This window comes from Ixodes scapularis, unplaced genomic scaffold, assembly GCF_016920785.2.
Source record: "Ixodes scapularis isolate PalLabHiFi unplaced genomic scaffold, ASM1692078v2 PGA_scaffold9__187_contigs__length_104089568, whole genome shotgun sequence".
NCBI classification, from domain to species: domain Eukaryota; kingdom Metazoa; phylum Arthropoda; class Arachnida; order Ixodida; family Ixodidae; genus Ixodes; species Ixodes scapularis.
This window is the reverse complement of record NW_024609884.1, coordinates 16,547,153-16,559,749: the sequence shown is the minus strand read 5'-3', so window position 1 is coordinate 16,559,749 and position 12,597 is coordinate 16,547,153.

Genomic DNA, 12,597 nt, shown 5'->3' with positions numbered 1-12,597 from the left:
CGTTCATTTGGCTTCTTTGTATATATTTGGGGGTAGTGCGCGATCGTGCGGTAAACTGTGCCGGCCGTTTGTTTCGAATGAGCAGCTTTTTGTGTCCTCACTTGTCCGCTGTGCGACGGCGGGCAGCTAGGTCGATTGGGCAAGCGGGATCTCGCTTTATTTATTTCGTCAGTTAATCGTGTATTTATAAAAGCGTGGAAACCATGGTTCAGCCAGCTACTCGCTGGATGAGATAAGGGAGGAAAGAAAACAAGACACAGGACACAGTGTGCTGCTCTATGATAAGCATACTGTCACGAAGGCGACGAGGAGGCGAAGAATGATCGAAATTCGGATATACGCTATCGCGATCCCCTTGTTCGCAACGCGAGAAAAGACAGAAGAGGTCAGAAGTCAGTGTAAGTCCGAAAAGAGACAACTACAGCCGCAGTGAATACTACGTACCAGCGCGATTATGTCGTTCCATAAAATTACTTCAATGAAGACATCTGCTAGTGGATTTACAAAAAAAGTTTAGGGCGATTTCAAGAATACGTGCGATTATTAGAATGATTTTTCCTTCCTCGCAAACGTGTGTTTATCCACCGCATTATCATTTCGCTTAGTCTAGGCCTTCTAGAAAGCGATCAACTCATGCGCACATTCGTTAAAAACAAATCAACATATTCCTGCAGTTTTTCAAGTGTACATTGAAGCATTTGATGTACTTTTCACGAATAGACAGTGAGGAGAAGTTTTCCCATCCCCTCGTATTCGTGTTACACGATTGTAACGTCTTCTTCGAGAATCTTTATAATCCTGAGGGATTATTTCACAACACGCGTAGTTTCATTCAAGAAGCCAACTCTGCACCTATATAATTTCGGTTCGGAAAGTAAAAGCTTTGAATGCTGCAACATTCACGAAGTGATCTATTGTTGTTGTTCTGGACATTGCTTTCTACCGGCTTGAACTATTGCATCTCCGTCTTCGAAGGCTACTCTCAGACACGTGACGCGTTACGTGTTAATTCTACCTAGTTACTATTTTCGGTAACAAGTAACTATTTAGTTACTTTTTTTAGAAAAGGAACGAGTAACGTAGTTAGTTACTTTCAAGGCCAAGTAACGAGTAACGGTATCTCGTTACTTTTGAGGAGTGACGTGTACAACACCGCTTAAACGGCCTTGTTTTTATTCTAGCCTGAGTATGCGTCTATTGGGCAAGAACGGTGGGTGGGCAACCCGAAAAACAGTATGACAGTACAGCAATTAACGTACATTGCTGAACACGCCAGTCGAACAGTTCGACTGACGTGTGCAGCAGTAAACGTTGCTGTTTCTGAACTCTACAGCTAATAATACCCTCCACCCAGCGAACACAATAAGGTTCATTAGTCGAACCTTCTAGAACCGGGTACGGACCGAATGTAAACCCGGAGGCTGCGAACACGGGAAGGCACAGAACCCATTACCCGCGGTCCTCAATGAAGGCGCAGTGCACGAAGATTCACCAGCTCTTCCTGAAGCAGAACACTGCCGTTCCTTCGAGCGCGTCGGTAGAACGACTCTTCATCGTCACCGGAGATGTATTTTCAAGGAAGCGGGGAAACATAACTGATGAAAACTTGGAGAGGCAGCTACTGCTTAAGTGCAACGACTACTAAAAAGAAAACAATAAACCATCAAACAATAACAGTTGTGTATTTGGTCGTCAAAGTAACGTGAAAAGTAACTCGTTACTTTTGAGGTAGCTCACACGTTTCTTTTGGGAATCGGTAACGAGTAACGTATTTAGTTACTTTTTCAGCAAGTAACGAGTAACGGTATTTAGTTACTTATTTTTGGGTAACGTGTACATGTCTGGCTACTGTTTTTTTTTTTATAGAATACCTGTACTATTATCGATTAAATTGAATAGCGCTTTGTGAATAAAACATATAACGAGGCGCACTCGTTTCTCAATGAAACTGTGACTAAGAAGTTATGGAAATCGTTTTCACCTTACTGCTAGTGCAGCTGGCTCCGTCATTCGTACACTACGCTTTTTGCGACGAAGTCATAATATCTTAGAAAAATGTATGCTGCAGAAAACTAAGCAGCACTGGATGGGGTGGCGATTTCTTCAGTTCGTGACGTCCGTTGATCTCATTCACTTGTATTTTTGGTGCGTATATCTACTATACGCAAATCTGCGTCGAGCGATGCTTCTCACTAATGACGTCCATTCCGAAACAAAACAGAAATACACGGACCGTTCTGTATTTTTACGTTCGGTACTTGGGGATCAATGAATCACTCTCCAATGCAAGCGCACACCTTATTGTGCGGACGAGCGGACGCTTCGATGCATGAAGTGATGATGAGTCTTTTTTTTCTCTCTTTCTGTCTCTCCCTTCGATGATTAGCCCTGTCGGACGTGCCCAGAAGGGGCCTTCTGTTTTAAGCGCGGCTTCTCCCTCACGCCACTGCTGTTCCTTCTCGCCGCTTTCCCAGAGGAGAGAGAAAGTTGATGGCCTTGTTCGGCGCCAAGTGTGCGTTACAGAATCGTTGAAAGCTTTTTGAATGATTTCTACGTGCGTGCGCCAGCGTCGTGTGTCGTCCATGCGTGCACACGGCGGTTCTTTTTGCACATTCGACACGAGGCTCGTCGTGCTGGGGCTGGAAAGCTCCGCTGCGTGTCTTTTAATGGCGTGTCCACTACTTGGCAAAGGGCTGGTCAACTGTTCCCCGAGGACGTGATTTCAGCACCCTGCTGGCGCCTCTGCCAGGCTTGTGCATGTCCAATCGGCCATGACAACGAGTGTCTGGATACCCCTAGTAAAGCTTTAGTACGACCGGGCCGCTGTCAAGACCGTTTCCTCGTTTATGCGAGTGGAGTTGGCGAATGTTTGACAACCTCGGAAGCCGGGTGTACCAGTGCTGAGCTCGTTACTGCCTCATCCTGCCTGTATATATGGAATTATACGCTGACTTTATTACAATCGATACCGATCGAGTTTTCTTCGAGGATAGCGCCTAGAGGGTATTATTGCCGGAAAGTGATAAATTTAGAAATGCACACAAATGCGCACATAGATATAACAAAATTATACACAAAAATATGAACAGAAATATACGAAACAAAAGTAGACTATTAATAAATTTGAAATGGTTACTAACGAATATCTTAGGAGGCGTCGTCGCTCCTCGAAAGGAACGGCGCTTCCAAAAACTGTTGGTACTTTTGGTGTTCCGAAAACTTTCGTCCATTCCAGAAGAAATTAATGCCTTGATTTGACGTATGCCTTCCATGATCGACTGCGACGTTCGCATGAGTGCTGACGAACGTTTGCACGGACGTTTTCTAAGGGAGCAACAAAGAGTGGTCAGGTCAGGTTGCGGTGTTTTAAATACATTTCAGAAGTTCAAAGCGTAGCGCGCAAATGACGCGAATGACTAAGCTGCGAAGGAATCAGACAGAATGGACGTCAGCAACCGTATCGTCAACAACAACGAAAATAGGAAGCAGCGAAACTGAGCCTTACGATCCTCCCATGCACAGAAAAAGAAAGTCATAAAGGGCTAGAAGAGAATAACAGTAAGAAGAAGCCGCAGTGAAAACGGCTCTCCCTTCCGGGGCCCAGTGCGCGAGGGGCGTGGTTCTCAAAATAAGTCGGAGCCCATCTCCGAGTTGTTTGTAGCGGCGAGCGTCGGAGCGAGCGCGGAGCCCGTTTTATGCGGTAATGCGCCCTGTAAAACAACAGCGACAGCCGCGGGAGACGAGCGGGACGTTATTTATTAAAATAATGGGGACGTCGGGACCCTGGCCTTACGGCACGCTCGGACGCACGCCTTGTTGTCGCTGGCGGAGCCGCGCCGGCGTGCTGCGTCGTCGAGACGGCGACCCGCCGGAGGCCGAGGAGGGGGCGCATGTAGCAGCCGGCCACGCTACATTGATTCGGCCGGGATTATTGCCCAAGCGGTCCGTGGAGAACATCTCCGGGGGGACGAGAGTCGGGATTTTTACGACGGATTAAGCGGGCCACTAGAGCCTTCAATCCGGGAGGACCTGATCCCTCGTCAGCTCAACGCTGTGTCGCCCCCCCTCTTGTGGAAGCCCCAGTAAAAACGCCGTCCACTCTATAAAGGGTATGTGCCGCGCCCATGGAGCGTGTCCGATGCAATCCCAGCTTTCGCTTCCGCGGCAGCCGGGGGTGATCGCGCCGAGGAGTTCGTGTCGCGGGCTCACTGGACCAAGCTTGCAGGCAGCGGGCCCCGCCGACCGGAACGCTCGCCCGCTGCCCCGCGCTGATTTTTCATCGGCCGCTGACGCTGGACGGGCACCGGCGCCGTCTGGGCTCCGCGCGCTCAACGAGGAGGACGCCGGCGCTGGGTCAAAGCTCCAAGAGGCCTCCGGCTCCGAGGAAACGACGTTACGACGGGCGCTTTCGGATCGGAGGGCGGACCCGCGAGAGCCGTTTGCCGGGCTCAAGTCGAGGAGCTCTGCTCGCTCCGCAGCTCGCTGAGCCTGCGTTGTCATCTTTTAATGGGGCTTTATTTTCGTGGACGTTCGGGGACCTTCTTTTTTGGCCCTCTTTGCTATCGGTTTCCGACCTTTTGGGCGCTTATTTACAAACAGATATTTGGATGGCAGGAGAGGGCTCTGAAGTCGCCCACTAAGTTGACAGGACGTAAAGAGTGGATAGCCGGACTCGGTGTGCGGCTATCTACTTTGCAGATGGAACTTATCTAGCACCTGCTTCGTTACAAACAAACAAACAAAAAAACTTTTTTTTTTCGCGTTGTGCGCGTGGCGAAAATATTCACGGTTTTAAGTTGAAAATGTGGCAAGTAGTATTACTGACACTTCTGCGTAATACACCTTTAAATAAAAAGATGTCCCAAGTAATGTCCCGAATGTAAAAAAAAAAAGAAAAAGCAAGTTGTACTTGTGATAACGAGATCATTTATTGTGAAGGCTGGCAGCGGCACGAGTTGCAATAACGATCATGAAAAATCATGGTTGTTGCATAAAGTCCCTTAATCACCTTGTTCAGATTAGGCGTAGGTAAAAACTGGTTAATATTTTAGGTTCTTTATATGGCCTACCCTATCTGCAAGAAAGCCAAGTTTCAATTAAATGAGGCTCGGTCGTTTTCGTGCACGCATTACGCGAGTTTGCCCTTTTTCAGATCGTAGAGTCCGTGGGTTGGTTGATTGTTGCTCAAGGTGCCATTCTCGCGCCCAGTCTGACCCATTCGCATGAAAATGCTCTCTCTAACGTATTCAGTTATTAACCTTCCACGTAGGTCTTGAAGAGTGCAGCACTGGCATCCTCTCGACGACTCCTTTTCGCCTTCGGCCGTGCTCTCGCACAGGATACTTGCCAGCTCGCTCCCCCACCCCACCTCTTTCTCCGTGAATCTTTCGTATAGCGAGAAACAAGGCAGTCTCGCACGTATACAAGACCAAACTCGAGCCAGCGGCGGGCGCACTTTGCGAACTGGCGGCCCGTCCTCCGGCTTTTCCCTGTTCCGATGGGAGCGCACACCTCTCCGGTGAAACAAAAGTGGGCAGCGGGCGGTAGAATTCCCGAGCGGTACTCGTTCGAACCATCTCCTCCGCGAGCGAATCGAGGACGAGAGAGTCTGCGACTTGTACGGCGGCTCTATTGAAATTTCACGGATCGTCGGTTGAAATTGGATTCCTCCTGCTGGCAGAGCACACAAACCCGACTTCTTCTACCCCTTCCTTTTTTTTTTTTTTTTTTATTCTTTGAGGTGTGTGCGAGCGCGTGGGTTGTGAGGCGCACGCGTGTTTTGCATACGACATGGGAATCTTACGCGCGTCACCGACGAAGCGAAACCGTTCCACGATTTTTCTGCGCATCGAAGCAGTGTCGTATACGATGTCGGTTTTTTGTCTCTCGCGCGTGCCAGCCGCCCAGAAGTCCCCCCCCCCCCCCCCCCCCCCTCGCGGGGCGTATGTAATCTAAACAAATTACTCGCTTCGTGGCGTTTCGCGGCATCAGGATTTTTGGCGTTCTGGCTGTTGTTGTTGTAGCGCCAAAGTTGTCCCGGGAAACTGTTTGCCGGGCATTCTCGGTCCCTTCCACTCGTGTGGCTTTGAAAAGCGTGTGCCGCTTTGGAGTAGTTTCCGCCGTTCACCTTGACACTCCCCCCCCCCCCCCCCGGGTCGCGAAACTCGATATTGAAGGATTGCGCACGCAGTTGTGCATTGCCAGGGCACTTTTCGTTTCTAGATGTGCTACGTTTGTTGCCGGAGCGACGCGCCGATAAATAGTCGGACACGGTTGGGAAGCGAAAAGGACTGCGCCGAGAAACTTCAGAAAAGGAAATGTCAGACACTATGCGTGCGAGTTTCTAGAAGTTGGAATCGGTTCTAGAAGAAAACAAAAGAAGCAAACAAAAAGAAATCGACGTCGCGCTTTTTCGATACTATAGCTGGCAGCTCTTTCTCAAAGAGGTCACAGCTTGTCATGACAAACTGAAATAAGCGATTTGACCTGTTTGGTTCATTTGGCCATTTCACGTCAATTGTTGCCCGCGAAAAGCCACGTAACTTCACTTCATCTGATAATATGGAAGACCCAGTGCTCAGACGAGAGACTTCGAGGTGGTGTTTTTTAGGGAAGCGCGTAATCACAAATGTGATCCAAAGCCTGAATGTTTCGCTGCAAGAATTTTTTTTTTTTTTTTTGCGCAATGTGAAAAAGGTTTGACAGGCAGTTTACGACTCCTTTAATTCTTTTTTTTTTTTTTTAGACATGTTGATTGGCAATGTATAAGGGAAGCAAAGGTTCACGCCCCTGATGTTAAAACCGAGAACCGGACATTTCATCGAACACCGTTTCAGTGAACACCGTTCCATTACGAATAAGTGGACATTTCATCGAACGCCGTTTCATCGAATCGCTTGACGCCGTTTGATTGAATTTAGCTTTACTCAATTTTGGAGCATCTCTGTACTTTTTAGAGAAATTATTCTCTTTTTAGAAATTGTTTTGACGCAGCTGTTGGATCACCACAAATAGAATTACTACCCCGGTCTAAATGTTAATTACTGAATCATACATAGAAGATATCTTAACAATACTTTCGGAAGTGTGGGGGTGAGCACCGCAGCTTCCAATACGCTTTTCTTTTCTTTTTTTTTTTTACGGCACAACCGACGGCGTTAGAGCGAAATCGCCACTAAAATCGCACCCATGTGCATCAGACTTTACTCTTTTCTGGTGAGGTAAGCGGCTCTTTCTCTCTCCCCCCCCCCCCCCCCCCCCCCCCCCCCACCACCACACACACTTTCTTCCCACTTAATACCCCTATTTGTTCACGCATGAAAGACGCTTCCTGAAAAGTGATACAGCTATTTTCTGCTGCGCCTTTTTATTTTGTATTTTCATGTTTATCCTGTGTTTTCATTCTAAGGAAAATTGCTTCTTGTCACTGCACCCAATGACCACAGGTTTAAAAAAAAAAAGAATGTCCAGTCAGTGTTCCCATTTTTTATTGGCCATATTAAGCAACAGTAGTCATCATTTATTACGCGAAAACATAGAAACAGAAGAAAAAAGGGAAATAGTTTTACTTTTGCCTACTCCACCGAAAACAGAAAGTTTGTAAATTACATGATTATTGTAATTATTTAGCCCCTCCCGGTGCCAGAAGAAAACTATTTCCTAGGTACGGAATTCCTACTGCTCAAGTAGGCGGTGTTCGGTGAAACAGTGTCGATGAAACGGCGTTCGATGAAATGCTTTTCGATAAAACGGCGTTCGATGAAATGCTTTTCGATGAAACGGCGTTCGATGAAACGGCTTCGATTAAACGCTGTTTGATGAAACGGCGTTTGATAAAATGTCCGAACCCAGTCAAAACCATCCTATCTCCCGCGTCGTTGCACTCGGCGCAAGACCAACCAAAAGAATATGCCTGCGAGCAAACGAAAAAAAGTAAATTCAAGCAGCGGGCAAAGAATAACTTAAAATGACGAAGGAGAAATTCGAGATATTACAACAGTTTCTCGAGGAATGAAAGTTCCCCTACTCCCAAGCAGGTGACTTCGACAAAATCCCTGCTATCCCCCGCGGTTAAAGAACTTGCAAAAATTAAGAATCCGACGTTCTCTGTCCCAGCGAAATAAACTTCACGGGGATGGGACCCCCCTGCCGCTACTGTTTTGAATAGGATCGGGTGGAAGGACGAAGGAGTAAACTGTTGGCCCCCCACACCGTTGGCTTTGAAACCCGTCACTGCGTAAGAGACGTCTGTAATGAGGCGATCCGAAATTTGCCTAAACAAAAAGAAAAGCAACATAGAAGCGGAGGGGGGGTCAGAAAAGAAGAGGTGACTCCGCGCGTCATATTTCGGCTTTGACGAGGGACTTTGCGAGCAACGTGTGTGACGTGCGGCTGTCTCTGCCTAATGAGGAGATTAGCGCTAAGCTCTGTGCGTCGTGAGCGTTACGCAATAATCTCATCGACACAGCCTAATCCTCCCCCCTCCCCCCCCCCCCCCCCCCCTCGTCTGCTCCACCGCCGTGCGACACGTACGCGTGTGTGCCAGCGTCCGGAATGTGCAAATTAGAGCTCTCAGTTTTGAAGAGAGGCGGTGCTCGGGAGGCGAATATCGAAGCCACTGCGTTGATTCGTCCCGGGGCACCGGTCGGTGGTCCGTGGATTTATCTTGTTGGCAAGCCTCGCCGGCGCGTAGCCCCGACTGCCAACGACGCTGAACTCAATGAGCACAGGGAGCTTTAGTTGTGCCCTGTATTCGTTGGTTCTTTCGCTGATGGTTCCCCATGCACGTACTTCAAAATATTATCTACGAAACTCAAAACTTGTATTGTTGTATGAGCAGTGTCAGATTCAGAGGAGGGGTCCGGATATCCTGACCCCCACTCCTGCCCCCCCCCCCCCCCCCCCCCTCTTAAATTTTGCATGTGTAAAAATTTAAAGGCGTTTTTTTTGTTTTTGTTTTTTTTACATATACACTGACCCTTTTCTCTTTTGTATACACCTGCATTTTCCCCTGCAGATGAAGATGAATTCATTAGGTTACAAACTAATATAGGTTGGTAATAACGAAACTATGCATTTTTGGTATGCGCGTGAGGTTCAGTGACCAGTGTTTATTACAAACTCGAAGGCACACAGTCGTGAGTGTATAAACTCGGGGGAACGAGTTAGCTTTTTCTGTTTTGTTCTTTCGTTAGTGGACGCTTCTATGCCATATATGGGGCTTCATCGCTGTGGAGATGTGCACATGCGTGTGTTTTCAATGCGCTCATTATGACGATCCCTGAAACTGGAGGCCTGCTGATAACGCGGCCAGATGCGCCCATCGATGCACTCTGAAATAAATCCGTTCTTGAACTGTCCTTCGACGTCCCAAAAACTCTTTCAGCTCGTGAAGACCGGTTTGGATGGATGGATGGATGGATGGATGGATGAATCCGGCTGAGCCCTTTGGAACGGGCGGTAGCTTACGCCACCTAGCCATTTTGTTTTACCATTTAAGCTTAGAATATTTAGATGTGAAATCTATATTCACTCCGAACTGCAAAGAAAGTGAGACTATAAAAAAACCCTTGCCATCAGTTAATAAGAAAATACCTAGTTTTCTCTCGCTTTCTGCCACCATTCTATCCTCTATCATGTGTATCAATAACAGTCGGAGCCGTGATGCAGATGATCTACAAATTAGACCAGTAAAATACGTAATTGATATCATTGCCCCATGCCTAACTTTTATATACAACCTCGCCCTATCATCTGGTACTTTTCCGCAAAGCATGCAAGTTGCGAAAGTTATAGCTTTGTTTAAAACTGGAAACAAAAACGAATTAGGGAATTATCGTCCTATATCTATACTTCCAGTATTTTCGAAAGGTTTAGAAAAAATAATTCACTCGCGGATTGTAAATTTTTGTGACAAACATTCTCTTATAACAGACTATCAATCTGGCTTCCGGAGAAATCGGTCTACAGAAGCAGCATTATTAGTTCAGAAAGAATGTATACTTAGAAACTTCGAAGAAAAGAAACTGACGCTTGGAATATTTATAGATTTCAGCAAAGCTTTTGATTGCATTAATCACACTATTTTGCTAGATAAACTCTTTGCTTACGGTATTCGAGATCTTCCGCTTGCACTTATAAAATCATATCTACAATATCGCTCTCAGTTTGTGGTAATTAATGACCAAAAATCAACCCTTTCAAACATATCGTCAGGAGTTCCACAAGGAAGTATCTTAGGGCCCCTTCTTTTTATACTATATATTAATGACTTAGTAAACATTGATCCAAACTACAAATATATCATCTATGCAGATGACACTAGCATATTGTTTTCAGACAGTTGTGAGCAGAGCCTAAGAAATAAAGCCAATGCATTTCTTTTAAAGTTGAAGGCATGGTCAGAAATAAATTGCTTAAACATTAATGTGTCAAAAACAAAAGCAGTCATGTTCCGACCTCGTGGTTCGGGTGAGAGACTTTCCACACCCCTCAACTTTGGATCTTTAAGTATTGAGTTTGTACACTGTATAAAAACGCTTGGAATTATTTTTTCTGAAACCTTGCTATGGAATGATCACATTAAATATATTTGTGCTAAACTTGGAAAGGTAATAGGAATTATGAATAAACATAGACATGTTCTTCCCACGAGTGTAAAAAGGGTGCTATACAATTCATTATTCTATTCCCATTTATGCTATTGTAATTTGGTGTGGGGCAATACATCCATGTCAAATTTAAATGCGATACATTTACTCCAGAAAAAGGTCGTAAGAATAATTGCAAACGTTCCTTACATACATCCAACACAACCATTGTTTAAAATTTACAAAATTCTTAACATACATCAAATGCATGATTATCGACTGACACTCTCGTATAAGTATGCGGCACATGGACGTAACGATATAATTTTTGAACTCGCTGATTTAAAAGAAAAAAGTTACTATTACTCATCTAGACATCGCCAGCCTTGGCAGATTCCCAAATGCAGAACCAATTATGGTAAGCAGAAAATGAGCTACACGTTACCTATGTTATTAAATGATTATTTTATTCGGAATATAGATATTATTCAGCTTTCGAAGAATAATATCCTCGAATTGTTTTTTCTTAAATCTTGATCGAACATGTGTTACTTATGATCATATATAAATGCAAAAAAATGAAATGTTCATTGTAAATACATATATGTGTCGTGTCGCAGCTGCTGAATGGGGGGCCCGGAGCTTCGTCAAGCTGCGTTCATGCAGCTTTTTCTCTGGCCTCCCATTCACCACATGTATCTGTGGTGATGAATAAAGTTATTATTATTATATTCACTTAATCTTTGCATGGTAATCTCTACAGTCTTGAAATCCACTCTCCCCTCGCTGTCTCCAAAACTCAATGACTTCATTAAATCTGTGTTGTCCTCGGTAGGCATAGGGTGAAGCCCTTTACAGTAGAGTATAAAGTGTTCAGCCGTCTCGTCCTCCTCTCCACAAGCAGTGCACACTGTATCCATTTCCTGGTATTTCGCTCTGTATGTTCTGGTTCGCAGAACACCCGTCCTCGCCTCAAACAGCAATGAGCTTCCCCTAGAATTGTCATAAATGCTTTTTTTGGCAATAACTGTTTTGTTTAATATATAGCTTTCCAGAGCCGTCTTTGTCTGCATTCCGTCTAGCCACCGATCTCTTTCTGTGGCCTTAACTTTCTTCTTAACTGAGACTTGCTCTTCCGTATCTCCACTATAGCCTTAAAACTTTCCTCTTAATTTCCTAGTGAGCTGTCCCCACTTTGTGTCTATACTCCTCATGTATAAATAGCTGAAAACCTTTCGTGCCCATTGCTCCCCATCCATTTGCCTCAACCGATCCTCAAATTCTACCTTGCTCACCGCTTCCCTGCTCTCAAATGACGCCCATCCTATATCTTATTGTACTCCCTGGTTTGGCGTTTTGCAATGTGCCCCCAAAGCCAGCCTACCCACTCCGCGCTGTTTTATTTCTAGTCTTGCACGCACTTCGGATTTCATGAATAGCACTGCGTTCCCAAAAGTCAAGCCGGGCACCATGACCCCTTTCCAAATCTCTCTCACCACCTCATACCTGTTGTAATTCCAAAGTGCTCTATTTCTCATTACAGCTGCAATTGTGTTGCCCTTACCTATTATATACTTTTCATGCTCACTGAGATATTCTGCACCATCACATATCCATACTCCTAGATACTTGTATTTACTAGCTCTCTCAACTGTAATATTCTGTATCTTCAGCCTCTCAACTTCATCATCGTTTTTCAGGAGCACTAGCGCCCCCTGGCGGCCTAGAGGGGCAACTGGGTGATGAAGAACTCCCGCATCCAGAAAGGAGCATAAAAGAATTCCTTATAGGTCTTCACGAAGAACTCTTTTTTAGGAGGTGCTTAAAATAACTTGTCAGGGTGCAAAATAGGGACAAGCCGAAAAGCTGTCCTTTCTTTTACGACCAACTTTTTGTTTATACTGTACTATATTTCTGCACGGCCATATTGCATCTGCCCTCGCAGCCAGGTTCAACTGCAAGTATGCATAAAACTCGGTACTTTTTATATCAGTTATCACAGGTCGCG